At 39.2% G+C, this 16,013-nt stretch overlaps 1 long non-coding RNA gene across 1 annotated transcript in view; it reads left to right on the top strand.

The window, feature by feature from the left end:
• LOC140194594 (uncharacterized) overlaps positions 1 to 13,005 on the top strand; it is a 14,483-nt gene extending 1,478 nt beyond the window's left edge. Inside the window, exons 2-3 of the long non-coding RNA XR_011885249.1 lie at positions 7,861 to 7,909; positions 12,549 to 13,005. This is a non-coding gene — a long non-coding RNA (uncharacterized lncRNA). The remainder of the gene's footprint in view (positions 1 to 7,860; positions 7,910 to 12,548) is intronic.
• Positions 13,006 to 16,013: the final 3,008 nt, after the last annotated feature.

Here is a 16,013-nt window from a genome sequence, read left to right as displayed (position 1 = left end):
ACAAATAGATAATTAAATTCACCTACACTCAGTCATGAACTCCCAAATATACTACATTTGCTGTCCATCACGAACTACCCTCATCAGCAACGTGGAGCTGTGCCACTTTCTAAAACAGTTGTAGTCTTTTCAGTAAAGATACACCCATAAAGAACGGGGATTGTGTTAGATCAGTGTTAATTGGTGGCTAATTGCTGAAGGACTTTTTACTCTGCCATACATTTATGTTGCAATGCTATTGGGTAGGGAGGTCCAGGTGACAGCAATAGTCATAGTCATAGTGATACTTTATTGATCCAGGGGAAATTGGTTTTCGTTACAGTTGCACCATAAATAATAAATAGTAATAGAACTATAAATAGTTAAATAGTAATATGTAAATTCTGCCAGTAGATTATGAAGTAAGTCCAGGACCAGCCTATTGGCTCAGGGTGTCTGACCCTCCAAGGGAGGAGTTGTAAAGTTTGATGGCCACAGGCAGGAATGACTTCCTATGACACTCTGTGCTGCATCTCGGTGGAATGAATCTCTGGCTGAATGTCTTCCTGTGCCCACCCAGTACATTATGTAGTGGATGGGTGACATTGACCAAGATGGCATGCAACTTAGCCAGCATCCTCTTTTCAGACACCACCGTGAGAGAGTCCAGTTCTATCCCCACAACATCACTGGCCTTACGAATGAGTTTATTGATTCTGTTGGTGTCTGCTAATAAAGCACCATCTAAAAATGGATGCCATGGGTGAGAAAGGTCTTCTGGAGTAGCAGAACACATTTTATTGTACTTGCAGCCATGGTGTGCTGGTGCTCAAAGGAATAAATGTTTAGAACAGTGCAGAGTGTGCAAACTGAATAGAATGCTCTGCACTCCCTCATTGTAATTGGAGCCACTCATTTGGACGATTGGAGAACATTCCATATATTGCTGGCTTGCTCTTTGTAGATGGTGCCTTCGAGGTGTCAGGACATGAGTCTGTCACCACAGGAAGCCCAAACCTTGATATGTTCTTACAACTACTTGTAATACTTATTCAGCTGGTCCACCTGCATTTCTGGACAATGGAACACTTGCAAGATATTGTTTGTGGAGACTCTCATAACAGTTATGTCACTAAACATCAGGGATAGATGGCTAGATTCTTCCATATTGCAGATGGTCTCACTTGGCATTACCATTCCTTGTCACTCAGCAGCTCACGTTCAGCTGTTGGCTAGGTCAGGGTGTGCATGAGTATGGGCTACCTCATTTGTCAGGGAATTATGAACGGAATTGAGCAATGAGAAAATACTCTCACTGCTAAGGCTATTAATGAAAGGAAGATGGTTGAGCCTAGGCTGCTTCTCTGAGAGACCTCTGCAGTGATATCCTGGGGCTGAGATGATGACTTCCTTCAATAACCACAACCATTTTCCTCTGTGCAAAGAAAGATTCTAGTTATTAAGAAGACTTGGTAAAACTGAAGTAATTAAGTGTTGTTTTGATTTCAAGGAAAGTCACTCTCATGTCACTTCTGCAATTGAGCTCAATGACCCACTGCAATGAGGTCTTGAGTGTGGGGCCCCAGTAAACTGAACATTAGTAAACAGGTTTCTGGACTGCAAGTACTGCTTGATAACACTATCAATAATACTCCCCATCTTTTCTTGATAATTAAGAATGGATTGATTGGTCAATAATTAGCTGGACTGGATGGTCCTACTTGTGCAGAAGAGATGCAATATACCCAGGTAATTTTCCACATTGCCGATAGAGGCCAGTGTTGTAACTCTATTGGAAGAGTTTGGGTAGGTTTAGAACACCAGTCTTCAGCACTACAGCCAAGATGCTGCTTGATCCCATTGCCATTGTGGTTTGCAGTACTCTCAGCTATTTCTCGATATCATGTGAAATGAACTGACGTGTCTTCTGCTATTTTGTGTGACCAGGAAATCCAAGAATTTGAGGCTTATCATGCATTTGTCACTTACAGTTATGCTACTGATGATGATGGCTCAAGAGTGTCCATATTTGAGCTGCCAGATCTGTTTGCCTCTATCCTATTTAACACAGTAACAGTACCGCACTATCCAATGGAGGGTGATCTAGCGGAAGGAATTTGTTTCCACAAGATCTGTATAGTGGACACTCCTGTCAGTGCTGTACTGGCCAGATGCATCTGTTGGAGGCCTAATGATGAGGATAAAGTCAAGTACTTATTATATTTGTTTACTCATTACCTGCTGCACACCCAGTCTAGCAAACAGGCATGTGCCTCAACTGTGTTTCTAACAAGCTACTCTCAGCACTAGACAATCAACCTCCTGACTCAAATTAGACTCTGTGCTCTTGCAACTTTCAACACTTCTTTCAAAAGTTGTTTAACATGGAGGAGCCCCGAATCATCAGTTGACAGAAGGAGGTGATTGGAGGTTTTCTTACTTCATGATGTATGGAACCAAAACTGATGAACCCCAGAACTACTCCCATGCACATATGAATCCTGATGGGCGAGACATATATAGGAATTACAATGAAAGAAATCAGACACATTGATTATAGGGTGTGATCCTATGTTTACGTCCAGTTGTTGCTTGACAAGATCTTTCTAAGTCTCAGTACTAGCTTGGTAGTTTGCTAGGTTAATTGATCACTATGAATTGCTTCTAGTTTGTTGGCAAGTTGTGGACAGAGTGGTTGCAAAAAGTTGATTGGAAAACAGACAGAAATTACAGGGAAAACTAATGGAGAAAAATAGGGTTCTTCTGTACACCAGTCGCCAGTCTATATGCTAAAACTCCTTTTCGAAGTCTGCTAGCCAGCATTGGAAGCTGAAAGTGAGATCAACAAGCACTAGCCACTACACTACCACACTAGAAGTGTCACAACATCCATTTTGACACTACGCTGAAATGGCTATCTTATATATTATAAGGAAATATGGACTTTGAGCATTAACTGGGCTGAGAGTAACTTTATTCTATGCACTTTTAGTGCTTTGGTGAGTACCATATGATCCATTATCTGGATTAACCTCAAAGCTGAATATGGTTTTTTGATTAAAATTAATGGTTTGTTAAACATTTTAGGAGTCAATAATATTATTGCTCATCTGGCACCACACGCAGCCTGCATAGTTGGGACAGAAGAATTCTTTGCCGGATGGGTGTAAATGACAAACTGATGGTTTTGTGATAAAAATTCAAATTAATACATGCAGAACTTGAATGTGTTTCTCTGGACCAACAATCTGGGTTACTAATCTGATATTTAACACCTGCAGCATCACCATATCAATCTCATCCTCACAAACAACATGAAGTTATCCAACTGAATGCAATAGCATGCATTATGTCTCAAACTTTCTACTTGACTTCTCTCCTCAGTACCCAGATGTTGCTAACAGCACTTACCAAACATCTTTTAGGAGATAGTAACTTATGAGCTGATTTGGACACCCATGTTAATAACATAACCTTCTCCAACAATGTAAAGGGCACCTGCACAACCAGAGAGGCAACATAGGAATAGTCACAAGGAATAAATCTCCTCTTCCATTGTCTCCCATTCCTTGTTCCCAATAGTGTCTAAAGATGGATTTTAGTCCGGTTGGCTGCTCTACAGAAGGTGCTATGACAGAAGATGCCAGCCAGTAAATGATCTTCATCACAGTTGGTTCTCAATCAGCTCACAAGTTCCTGTCTTTTGAAGGATGCTTTGGAAGCAATGCTAGCACTCACGGGGACCCAGTGGAAAGAAGTTGAAATCTACAGAAATAATGTACATTGGTACATTCATCTCAGTACTCTCATATTGTCTGTACAAACAAATAGTACCATTAAACACAAAAGATCTTTCAGATGATGGAAATCTTGACCAATACACCAAAAATGCAAGAGCAGCTCAGCAGGCCAGGCAGTATCTATGGAGGGTAATCAACTGCCAACATTTTGGGATAAAATCTTTCATCAGTCCTGAAGTTCCTCCAACATTTTGTGTATTGTACCTTTGAAGATGCATAGTACTCTGCTGCTATGAATAAAAGAACTGAATTTTAGAATATTTCACCTAATCTCACACGAAAATAAAACAAAATGTTCCAAGATTGAATTAATAATGGAGAAATTATTACGTGAGGCCAAACAGAGCAAGTCTTACACAGTAAATGGTAGGGCACTGAGGGGTGTTGTAGAACAAAGGGATCTGGGAATACAGGTTCATAATTGAAAGTGGCATCACAGCTAGATAGTGTTGAAAAGAACGCTTATGGCATGCTGGCTTTCATAAATCGAGTATTAAATACAAAAGATGTGATATTATTTTGAAGTTGTACAAGACTCTGGTGAGGCCTAATTTGGAGTGTTGTGTGCAGTTTTGCCTAATGAAAGGAGAAATGTAAATAAAGTTCAAAAATTACAAATAAAATTTACAAAGATGTTGCAGGGACAGGAGGACTTGAATTATAAGGAAAGATTGAATAGATTAGTACTTTATTCCTTGGAATGTAGAAGATTGAGGGGAGATTTGATAGAGGTATACAAAATTATGAGGGGTATAAATAGGGTAAATGCAAGCAGACTTTTTCCACTGAGGTTGGGTGGGATTACAACTAGAGGTCATGGGTTAAGGTTGTTAGGTGAAAGGTTTAAAGGGAACATGAGGGGAAACTTCTTCACTCAGAGCGCGGTGAAAGTGTGGAATGAGCTGCCTGTTCAAGTGGTGCTTGTGAGTCGATTTCAACATTTGAGATGTTTGTATAGGTACTCATAAACACAAAATACTCTGCAGATGCTGCGGTCAAAGCAACACTCACAACACACTGGAGGAACTCAGCAGGTCAGGCAGCATCCGTGGAAACGATCAGTCAACGTTTCGGGCCAGAACCCTTCATCCTGACAAAGGGTTCTGGCCCGAAATGTTGGCTGATCTTTTCCACGGATGCTGCCCGACCTGCTGAGTTCCTCCAGCGTGTTGTGAGTGTTGCTTTGTGTAGGTACTGTTTGGTAGATGAATGGAGAGCTAGTGTCCTGGTATAGGTCATTGGGAGCAGGCAGTTTAAATGGTTCAGCATGAAGCAGATGGGCAGAAGGGCCTGTTTCTGTGCTTTCTATGACTCTAAATCCAGGAATAATCAACTGGTCAAACAACATTTGTGGAATGAAAAACAGAGAAGAAGCTTTAATAATCTTAGATGCACTCACCTTGCTGGTGAGTTTCAATGAACAGGAACAGGGATGTCAACAGAGCTTAAAAGAGGTCGGACTTCGTGGGTCTCACTTAACACGCATATTTGGAAATTGTTACTTAATGTTTGATTGACTACTTAACTAATTAAGAGCAGCCAATAAATGAAGTTAGGGTCCTGCTAATAGCCACATTTTTTAAAGGAACATTCAATAATTTCCTAATAAAATAGAAGGAAAGTTCATTGGATCATTTCGTAGTTTTTTTACTGGAAACTACTGAAGTGTCAATGTCAGAGTGATGTTAAACTAATTCATTACGTCGTGAAACTTTGGTGGCAACGCCTCTAGGCTTTCAGTATGATAGAATAGGAGGCCACAGCCTGAAAAGTAGTGACATTCTAGTCAAAGGAAGGAGGTGGAGAAGTATGAGTGTATATGACTATAACGTCCTTCCAACTTGACTATTCATTGCTGAATTAATACAGATTAAATGCCTAGAGAAATAATGCTTAAATTGATTTGCCGCTCCAAGCATATCCTCTCACAGATCTGCTACTTGCTATAGCTGTACTTATAATCATACAGTCCCTAACAATTGTGCAACCATCTCACACATTATTTCCAGGGTGGTGCTGCAAACGTGTTTGTAACATAATACTGGTAGGTCACAGCTATGATTTTCAAGACATGTTCCAGAAATCAAAAGATATTAGTTCTTCTGTGTACAGCTCACCAAAGGTATTGCAGGAGGATAACAATTTATCCCCAAAACCTGGAAGGATTCAAGAGAACTTCATAATATTGTAGTCCATTGTATCTACAGTCACTCCAAACCAAAACAAAAAGGGTCCATTAGGTACATGGAACATCTGCTTGGCTCTTGTCATCGTACCCATAAGAAAGCTGTTCACAGGAAGGATGTGGATTCATTGAGTGCACAATGTCATTTACGATATAATTGACAAAAATGTATTTCCAGTTTGTAAATACTTTAACACAGATATTGTATGATTGATATCATTAGATATTTCAGCAATACTTCAGGCACCATTTTATAACCAATCCCAGTTGACTTGCTGACAAACTCCTGTATTGGGATCAGCTTTTGTTTCATATTAATTAAGATTTTTAAGGCTACTTACCTGTTCTCACTATTTTAAATTTCCGTTGTATATATTGTTACATATGTTTTGCCTACATCTTGGAATACATTTTGAGTGGAAATAATTAAATAACAATTCTCATTATTAAAGTGAAATTGTGCTTTAACTTCCTACAATTGCACATTAGCAATTTCCTCTTCAATTTTAACTACCATCAAAAAGAAAAATACCATGACAATAGGTAATCTAAAAAGACATTATAAAAGCTGGAAATATCCAAATCATTTAGCATGTGCAGAAATGGAGCATTTCCTGCTTTTACAGTTACCATAGGAATTGTTACATTTTATAGAATTGTGCATTATTAGTTTCATGTGGAATGACTATTGGGGAAAAAGCATAATGAATATCTGAGTACGTTCACCACCGAGTACAAAATCTGGCCCCATGTTTTCTGCATTCTGGTTCAAAGTAGGGCACTTGTCCAACTTTCTAAATCATGTACAGTATACTCAGTGATCCACCATAATTAATGGAATTAGGATCATTAAAATTGGATTGGAAACTAGCAAAAAAGATCTAATCTTTAGATAATCATAAGACAAGTCATTCAAGTTTGACTGTTATTATAGTAACCAAGTGTATTTTTGGTCATAATTGTCATGGCTCAGTCAACTGTATAATTGAGTGTAATGTAGCCAGCACCCCTTCTGATAGCAAAATTAATATGCTACACCCTTATATGAGTGGATTATCAAGAAGATGCAAGTATCACCTCCTGTTCCAGTTATATTAACACTATTTTTGATATGAACTTGGCAAATATTTATGAAAAGACTGAACCCAGCATCTGTTATTTTCTGCCTTTGTGGCTTAGCACAGCCCAGACCTCACAATTAACTTTAAGATAAATGCCTTGTTGAAAAATATTATTCCAGCAAGCTTTACAACAAAATTATTCAGATACTGTATAAATTTATATAGTTTAATCTACCTTCTGGATTTGCATACAAATCAAATGATTCTCTTGGGTAGAAATGCATGAAACTGGAGTATAATCTTTCAATGAAAATACATAAAATTCTGAAAATCTTCCAGATGCCCTCAAACTCTTGTAATCTGATTGTAAGTAACATTCAGAGCTCTGCAAACTCCTTTCAAAATGTACAATAGATAGAAAAGAAAAGTATAAGGGAACCTGTGGCTTACAACCATAGTTCTCTTTTGAATCTGAATGACATATGTATATTTGCATTTCTATAATGCCATTCTTGTGGTAAAATGTTCCAAGGTACCTGGGAGAAGTCTCTCACAGATTTTAACATTGAAGCACAAGTATATGTTAGGATAATGCTTGGTCAACAAGTGGGCTTTGAGAGATTCTTAAAATAGAAAAAAGCAGGGAAGGAATTCTAAGCACACTTAATCTGAATAATGAAAGGCACATTGAAAGTAATTAATTTGATCAAAGTCAAACGAATGTCATCAGTCTTAGTATCCTATTATATAAAATTAAGTAGAGGCTAATAATAATAGCTGGTACATGTAGTAATTATTAATACCTGAAATAAAACTTTCCCTTTTCATAATACAGGGACAATTTCAAGCAAGTGATTTGATTAAGCAATCATCTCGTTCTGGCGGTGAGTGACAGTCTTGCAATAAGTACACAAAGCCACTATAGGGGCTGATTATATTCCAGTATCACCACCATGTCTCATGGTGTAACTGTGTTTCATAGGTATTTTAGGTACCTGGGATTCACCAGGTACGTGCTTATTTCCTTTTTGTCATCCTGTCCTCTTTATATTAATGATATATTATTCATAGAACCATAGAGTAATTTACCATGGAAGCAGGCACTTCACCCCTACACAGCCAGTATGCCCATCTAAGCTAGCTCCATTTGCCTGCATTTGATCCTTATCCCTTAAACATTTCCTATCTCTGTACCTGCCCAAATGTCTTTAGTACATTGTTATTGTACATCCTTAACCACTTCCTCTGGCAGCTTACTGCATATATGTACCACCCTCTGCAGGAAGAAGTTACCCCTTAGACCCCCTTTTAAATCTTTCCCCATTCATCTTAAACCTATGGCTTCAAGTTTTCCCAGGGGGGAAAAGCTGTCTGCATTCATCCCACCTACAGCCCTCATCTATAGCTTTTTTATACCCCTCATTTTTTTCCATTATTTTCATGGCTGTCAATTAGATCTAAAATTGTTTATTCCATGTCCAATCCATGTCACTGTATTACTCCCCTTAGCAATTTTTCCCCATCAAGGATAAATTTCATGTTACATGCAGAGAAATTTACAGTAGTATGCATGTAGAAAAATACATAAATAATTTAATCTGGCAGATAGTCATTCTGAAAGCATCATTTGACCATACGTAAGAGATAGATCAGAAGTAATCTATTCTCACTGTACCCAACAGTCACTTATGCATAGCAAAGACACTCATGTCATAGAAAGAGTATTTTATACATCCTGATTGATAAAGTCACAGTGCCTTGTAAAAGTATTCTCTTTGTTCACATAAATGAATATGACAACCATAGATTTTGATCAATTTAACTGAGCATTTTTATTTGTGGTTCACATGCTCCTTTTTTTTTAAATCACAGTAGAACCCAAAATCTGGGAAAATTGTAAAGCACAAAAAACTAAAATTTCAAAATATGGAACGTCAGCAGTTCAAGAGTATTCATCCCCCTTTGCTCTATACTTAGTTGGATCACCTCTTGCAGCTATTACTGCTAGTGGAGTTTTTGGATAAGTCCCTATTAGCTTTGCACAATGTGATGGAGTAGGACTTGTCCATTCCTTCTTGCAAATTTGCTCAAGTTGTGCCAGGTAAGTTGGAGAGTGGCAGTGGACAGCAATCTTGAGGTCTGGCCAGCAATGTTCACTGGGTTAAGGTCAGGATTCTGACTGGGACACTCAAGGATACCAACTTTCTTCATTTGACACCACTCCATGGTTGCTCTGGCAGTATGCTTTCAGTTGTTGTCCCCCCACTTCAAGCTTTCTGGCTGAGGTTAGCGGGTTTGTTTCCAGGAGCTCTCTGTATTTAGCAGCATTTATCTTTCCATCAGACCAGAGTAGATTTTCAGTCCCTGCTGCTGTAAAGCATCTCCATGACATGATGCAATGTCCAACATACTTTACAGTAGGGATAGTGTTACTTGGCTAATGTGCAGTATTAGATTTTAGCCAAGCATACTGATTTTAGCCACTTCAGTCTCATCTGACCACAAGACCTTATTCCACATCTTTACAGTATCGTCTAAGTGATGCTTTGCAAAGTTTTTACAGGGAAGGATGTGCTTTCTTTTTAGCCAGAGCTTCTTTCTTGCCACTCTTTCATAAATACTCTATTTGTTCAAGGCCTTAGAGATTGTGGAGCCAAGAATTACATCTCCAGTTGCAGGAAATTACTTTTGCAGCTCACTCAGAGCGACTGTTGGCATCACAATAGCCTCCTACAACTGCTTTCTTTCTCTGGCAACTACATTTTGAGGGGTGGCCTGACCTAGGCAGTGTCGCTGTGGTTTCATATTTTTTCTACTTTTTCAGTGTTATATTCAGTGCCTTTGAGATGGTCTTGAGCCCTTCCCCATTTTCCTGAGTTGTCTTGAATGCTCTTTTGTCTTCATTTTGGTTAGATCTGTTGAACATCTACCAGACTTTTAATTTTTGATAAATTGTTGACAGCTTTTGGAATTTTTCTTTTGATTTGACACGATGTACAATATTTTGTAGGTTAGCTCAAAAAATACTACTTCATTATATTTCACATTTAGAAACTGAAACAGTAAAATGTGAAGATAGTTGAATAGTTTTTCAAGGCTCTATATCTGGACTAAGTCTATATTCTGGTTCCAGGTTAATAGTCTTGTGGCACAGCAAATGCCAAGGATGTTTTTAAATGTGGGAAGTTTTACATGTACAACTATTTCAAACATTCTATTTTCCTGCCAATAGATGGTTTGTAACATTTATCTTCAATTACAAATATTAAATGTTTAGCACATGATTAGAATGGAATACTTAAGTGAGTATTCAAAATATTTAACAAAGCATATAATCACAGGAATAGTTATTTTATTGGGATTCAAGATGAGTTCATTATTGGAATCTGTTAGTATCCAAACTAGATTGTTATGATGAAAATCTGTCAAAGTTCATATGTTCTCATATTTTTGTGGTTCATTAAATTATTTAGGCCGCATCAACTTTCATTCATGACAAAGGACTTGTATATCATTGAGACATATTTTTAAAAATACAAGTTTGAGACAAATTGCTAAAGAAAAACAGGCAGTACTCTATTTTGATTAGATAAGCATTAATCAATCTCTAAATCACATTTCCTAGTATACATTACCGTACTCTGTGTTATTATCTCAATGTTTATCCTTCTCTTTGCCACATGACTGTTTTATTATATATGTAATTGCTGATGTAAAAAAGCAATGATCAAGTCAAATTCAGGTGGTGGTTAAGCTCAATAGTAGCACCAGATGGAAGAGTTATTTCTTGTCACGGTACTTCCATTTTTGTGAATCAAACATTGTGCACAGTTCACAAAATATTAACTCAATCATACACTGAAAAGCTTTTAATTTTTTCCCGACATGAAGCACACATACCTGGCTTGGTTATTACAGATACTTTTAATTTTGTAGGTGATTCATTCCAGGAATCTTCCAAATACGACATATGTGATATCACAAATTCTATTCAGCTTTCCAAGCCTTCAAGAGATTTAATATCAGAAATTAAATTGGTGCACAAACTAACTTATGAATATTAAAGATGAGCTTTATTTGTCCTATGTATATTGCAACATAGTGAAATGTGTTGTTTTGAATCAATGACCAACACAGTTCGAGATGTGCTGGGGACAGCATACAGGTGTCACCATGTTTCCGGTGTCAACATAGGATGCACAAAACCTACTAACCCCAAAATGCACATCTTTGGAATGTGAGAAGAGTCTGCAGCACCTGGAGGAAACCCATGCAGTCACAAGGAGAATATACACACTCCTTCCAAACAGTGGCGGCAATTGAACTCTGATATTACAGCCAGCGGATTAAAGCATTATACTAACAACAATGCTATTGTGCATAAAGTAAAATAATGAGGAATACTGTGGAGGCTCTTATGCATGGGTAATGTTAGATATCCTTAATTTATTAAGTTTTCAGTGGTTCTGGGTACTGAGACAATTGGATGAGTTAGGAGGGTATTGGGTTAAGTTCGAAGATTACATTAACAGTGACATCACACTCCAGTGCCCTACTGGTGATCAAGACAAGTAGAGCTACTTTTGATCCATATGATATTCAAGACCAGTCACTGATATCCAGCACACTGCCATTGATGGTAGCTTGTGTTTGTCAATTTGATAATTAGCTACATTCTAGCTACATCTATGCACACATCTCCTCCAGTTGACCCAATAAGGTTTGTGTACAGTTCATGTTCAAGGCAAAATAGGTAGGATGCAGTCATTTTGCTCAAGAAGGTTACTTTCAGCTTCTGCTTAACTTTTACATAATCAAGATGGAATACATGCATGTATAGTGCATTATTTGTTTTCAACCAATTTTTAGAAATATTCCAATTTGTTTTCCAGAATGGATTGACGTAACTGATGTCTTATTCAACCATATACTGTATGTGGCCTGTATTAAGACCAGGAAGAACTCTTAATGAGCAGATTGAAAACAAAAGAGAAAACTGCCATTTTTCTAACCCCTCCTCCAAAAAAATTACAGTTTTATACCTCCAGTAATCTGAAATAACACAGTATAGGAGCAGATACCCATGGCTGATATTCTACCTCAGATGGTAGCATACTAATTGAAGCTAACAAACAGAACTGAATAATTCTTCATGAAGGTTTGTAACTTTCATGAATAAAATATTTGTATAGATTAAACCTCAAGTGTATTTTCCCATTTATTTCAGTTCAAGTCCTTTAAATGAGGGTAAAATTTAAGTCTTTGGTTACATTTATTTAATTAATTTGATCATGCTTCTATCGAGCAGCTCATTTGCTACATTTTCAATGCTTATGGAATACAAGGGATTACTTCCATCATCCTTTTATTACTAAAATATTATAACATGTCTTATAACATTTTAATTTTACATATTCCAAAAGCTGTAGATTTTTTAAAATTTGAGTTAGTTTCGATCCAGCTTAGTCTTTCATGCCCAAGTGTCAAAAAAGGAAAATATAATATCTCTATTCTCATTTTCAGGAGGTCTCCAAATGGGGTCCTATTGGGGTCTTTGATCCACACTGGTACTCAAAGCTGCGGTTCTGCATGGCAGCATGTTCCTGTTCCTGGAGCTCACCGCGTTTCAGTATGTCCAGGTTCAGCCTGAAGTTGGGCGACTTTGGGGCCTTGTGCAGCCCTGTGGACACAAATTCTCACCAGTGTAATGAACTGAAGCATAGCGGGAGCTGTAATATCAAAGACAGCGAGAGTGGTTATCGGAGGGCTCCGCACTTGGTGATCAATCACACTCTCCCTCTCTCTCTCGATTGTAGAGCTTGCTGCTGATTCTCAGTCAAGGTACTTAAAATAAAACACACTGCTTCAGACTGATTGTGGCATCGAAATAGCGATTGTTATCTCCCCTTTCACTGTGGAAAGAGCGATACCTGTCTCTCCCTTGTGAGCGACAGAGAGTGCCTGTGGGATATCTAAAATGTTGGAGTGAACAGTTACCTTGATATACTGTAGACCATGATCTCTCTTTGGTGGCTTTGCTCTTGCTTGCATGGTGGGTGGAGGCAATTGTTGACACTTTATGTTAAAATAAGTGGGGGAGGGGAAGAGTTGATTCTGCTTGCTGCAGCTTGTGCGTGGGAGGGGTACATGGGGCTCTGGGGTTCTTACTTCTTTTTCTCACTCATTCTTTTGGGGGTTCTCTTTTGTTTCGAGGATGTCTGTGGAGAGTAAGAATTTTAGTTGTATATTGTATACATTCTCTGGTATTAAATGGAGCTATAAATACTGCATTATAACTTGGCTAAACTGTCGGGAAATTCAAGACGTACTCCAATGTGAGTACAGAAATATCCGAGGTCCATTTTTCCAGCACTAGGTTCAAGATTTTTTTAATGTGATTTCCAGTACACAAATGTAAAGGGGAACAAAATAATTGTTAGTCTGGGTCTGATGCAGCACAATAAAGATAAAAAACACAATAAATATAAACATACAAGATAACTTATATACATAGCTATATATAAAATTAAATTAAGCAAGTAATGCAAAAAAAGAGGAAAAAATATACTGAGGTTATGTTCCTGGAAATCTGACGGTTGAGGGGAAGAAGTTATTATGTTTTGTAGCTTCAAAACATTAAGTAATTAAAAGGAAGACTCAGGAGTCCAGGAATGCGTGTCTAACTTTGTGTTTACTTTAAGTGAGGCATGGACATGTCATGTGGTAGTGAGGTGACATATGCAATTCACTTATTTCTACATATAACGACCCAGCTGGTGGCATAGTGGCATCAGTGTCGGACTTCAGGATGAGTTCGAACTCAGCCGGCTCCCCTGCACACTTTCCATCCGTGCTGGGTTACGAGCTGGTGATCTCTTTGGAAACTCACCCGGCAGAAGGCAATGGAAAACCACTGCTGTAACTTGCCTCGTACACGGTTCCCACAACGTCAGAGAGACGTGGAGGGAAATTGTCCGCTAACCGGAGAAACTCCGGATGCGACTTACCTTTCCTTTTTCCTACATATAACCCGTAAATAATTATTTAAATATAAATGCTTAATCAAATGATATATATACAGATTACTCAAATATTATTACAGTATTAAATACACAACAGAAGCTGTTCCTGAAACATTGAGTGTGTGTCTTCAGGCTCCTGTACATCCTCTTCAATGAGAAAAGGGCATTCCCTCGGTGATGAGAGTCCTTAATAATGAATGCTGCCTTCTTCATCGCCTTTTGAAGGTGCTTTCGATGCTCAGAGACTAGTGCCTGTGATGGAGCTGGCTGAGTTCACAAGGTTCTGCAGCTTTTTCTACTCCTGTGAAGTCGCCCCTCCATACCAGATGGTTTTGCAACCAGTTAGAATGCTCCCCACTCTTATGTGTTATTTGGGAAATCTCACACAAAATCATTGAAATCAAGTCTTCCATGTGTTAGGCAGTTATTTGTTTTGCCCGTGACCTGATCTTTCAGCAAATGTCAATGTGGATGCCTTAAAACAAAGCACACTATTGCCTTCCACAGTGCATGTCCTCACTTGTAAAGTTCTCTGAGACCGGCTGCACAAAAACACGTGCTGTATCTATGTAGTTTCTCTGGATTTTAACAATAAACCTATTACTCTTCCTGAAACATTTTATTCATGAAAAATATGACTGTAATGCAAATTCATATTTAAATTTACATCATATTATCACCTCCCAACCATATTACAAAAATGTATGCCTTGTCGCCGCTAGAACCAATGTGAGTGTTGGAATTTAAAGCAATCAAAATTCAAAGAAAATTTATTATCAAAGTATATACTTGTCACCATATACAACCCTGACATTCATTTTCTTGCAGCCAATCACAGTAAATACGAGGAATAGAATACAGACATCCCACCTCTCCCGGAAGTTCCGCAAGTCTCCCGCATATTAATAGTGGCTCCCTGATGCCTGCAAATTATATACAATATCACAGAAATCAATTTTTTTGAGAGCGAGCGAGAGAAAGCAAGAGAGAGTGCGAGAGCGACCACGAGAGAGAGAGCACATGCGAGAGAGAGCGAGTGCAAGCAAGCGAGAGTGCGAGAGCGCGTGCGATCGTGTGTGAGAGAGAGAGCACGCGCGCGAGCGACCACGAGAAAGAACGAGACAGCGCCATGGCAGAGTGTTCCAAAAAAAGAAAATATAAAATGTACGTCACCCCAGACTACACTAAAATGTACCCCTGTGCACAACTCATCAAGGCCACCCACCCTTTTGAGTGACTGAGTGTTGATTTTAAGGACCCCCTTCCCTCCACCAACCGCAATGTGCACTTTCTTAACGTTATCGACGAGTACTCATGGTTCCCCTTCGCCATCCCCTGCCCCGACACCACTACCACTTCAGTTATAAAAGCCCTGCGCAAGCTCTTCACTCTGTTCGGATAACCATGCTATATCCACAGTGACAGAGGGTCCTTGTTTATGAGTGACGAGCTGCACCAATATCTACTGGCTAGGGGAATTGCAACCAGTAGGACCACGAGCTATAATCCCCGGGGGAATGGACAGGTAGAGAAGGAGAATGGCACAGTGTGGAAAGCCACACTCTTAGCCCTCAGGTCAAAGGGACTGCCGGTCTCCCGCTGGCAGGAGGTCCTTCCCGAGGTACTCCACTCCATCCGCTCTCTGTTATGCACAGCCACCAATGCCACCCCTCATGAGCGGCTCTTTTCTTTTCCCAGAAAGTCGACCACTGGAACCACCCTACCAACTTGGCTGACGTCCCTGGGGCCAGTGCTGCTTCGGAAACATGCGAGGAGCAATAAATACTCCCCAATGGTCGAGAGGGTTCACTTACTTCATGCGAACTCTCAGTATGCCTACGTGGTTTTACCTGATGGGCGGGAGGACACGGTCTCCATCCGCGACCTGGCACCTGCAGGAGCACCGGGCCCCTACCCTGAACACTCCGTGGTGACTATTGACCCCGTACCCACCGATGTATGTACC

Source organism: Mobula birostris, chromosome 3, assembly GCF_030028105.1.
Source record: "Mobula birostris isolate sMobBir1 chromosome 3, sMobBir1.hap1, whole genome shotgun sequence".
NCBI lineage: Eukaryota > Metazoa > Chordata > Chondrichthyes > Myliobatiformes > Myliobatidae > Mobula > Mobula birostris.
Note: the sequence above shows the minus strand (reverse complement) of the source record. Positions and strands in the feature narration are given on the sequence as shown.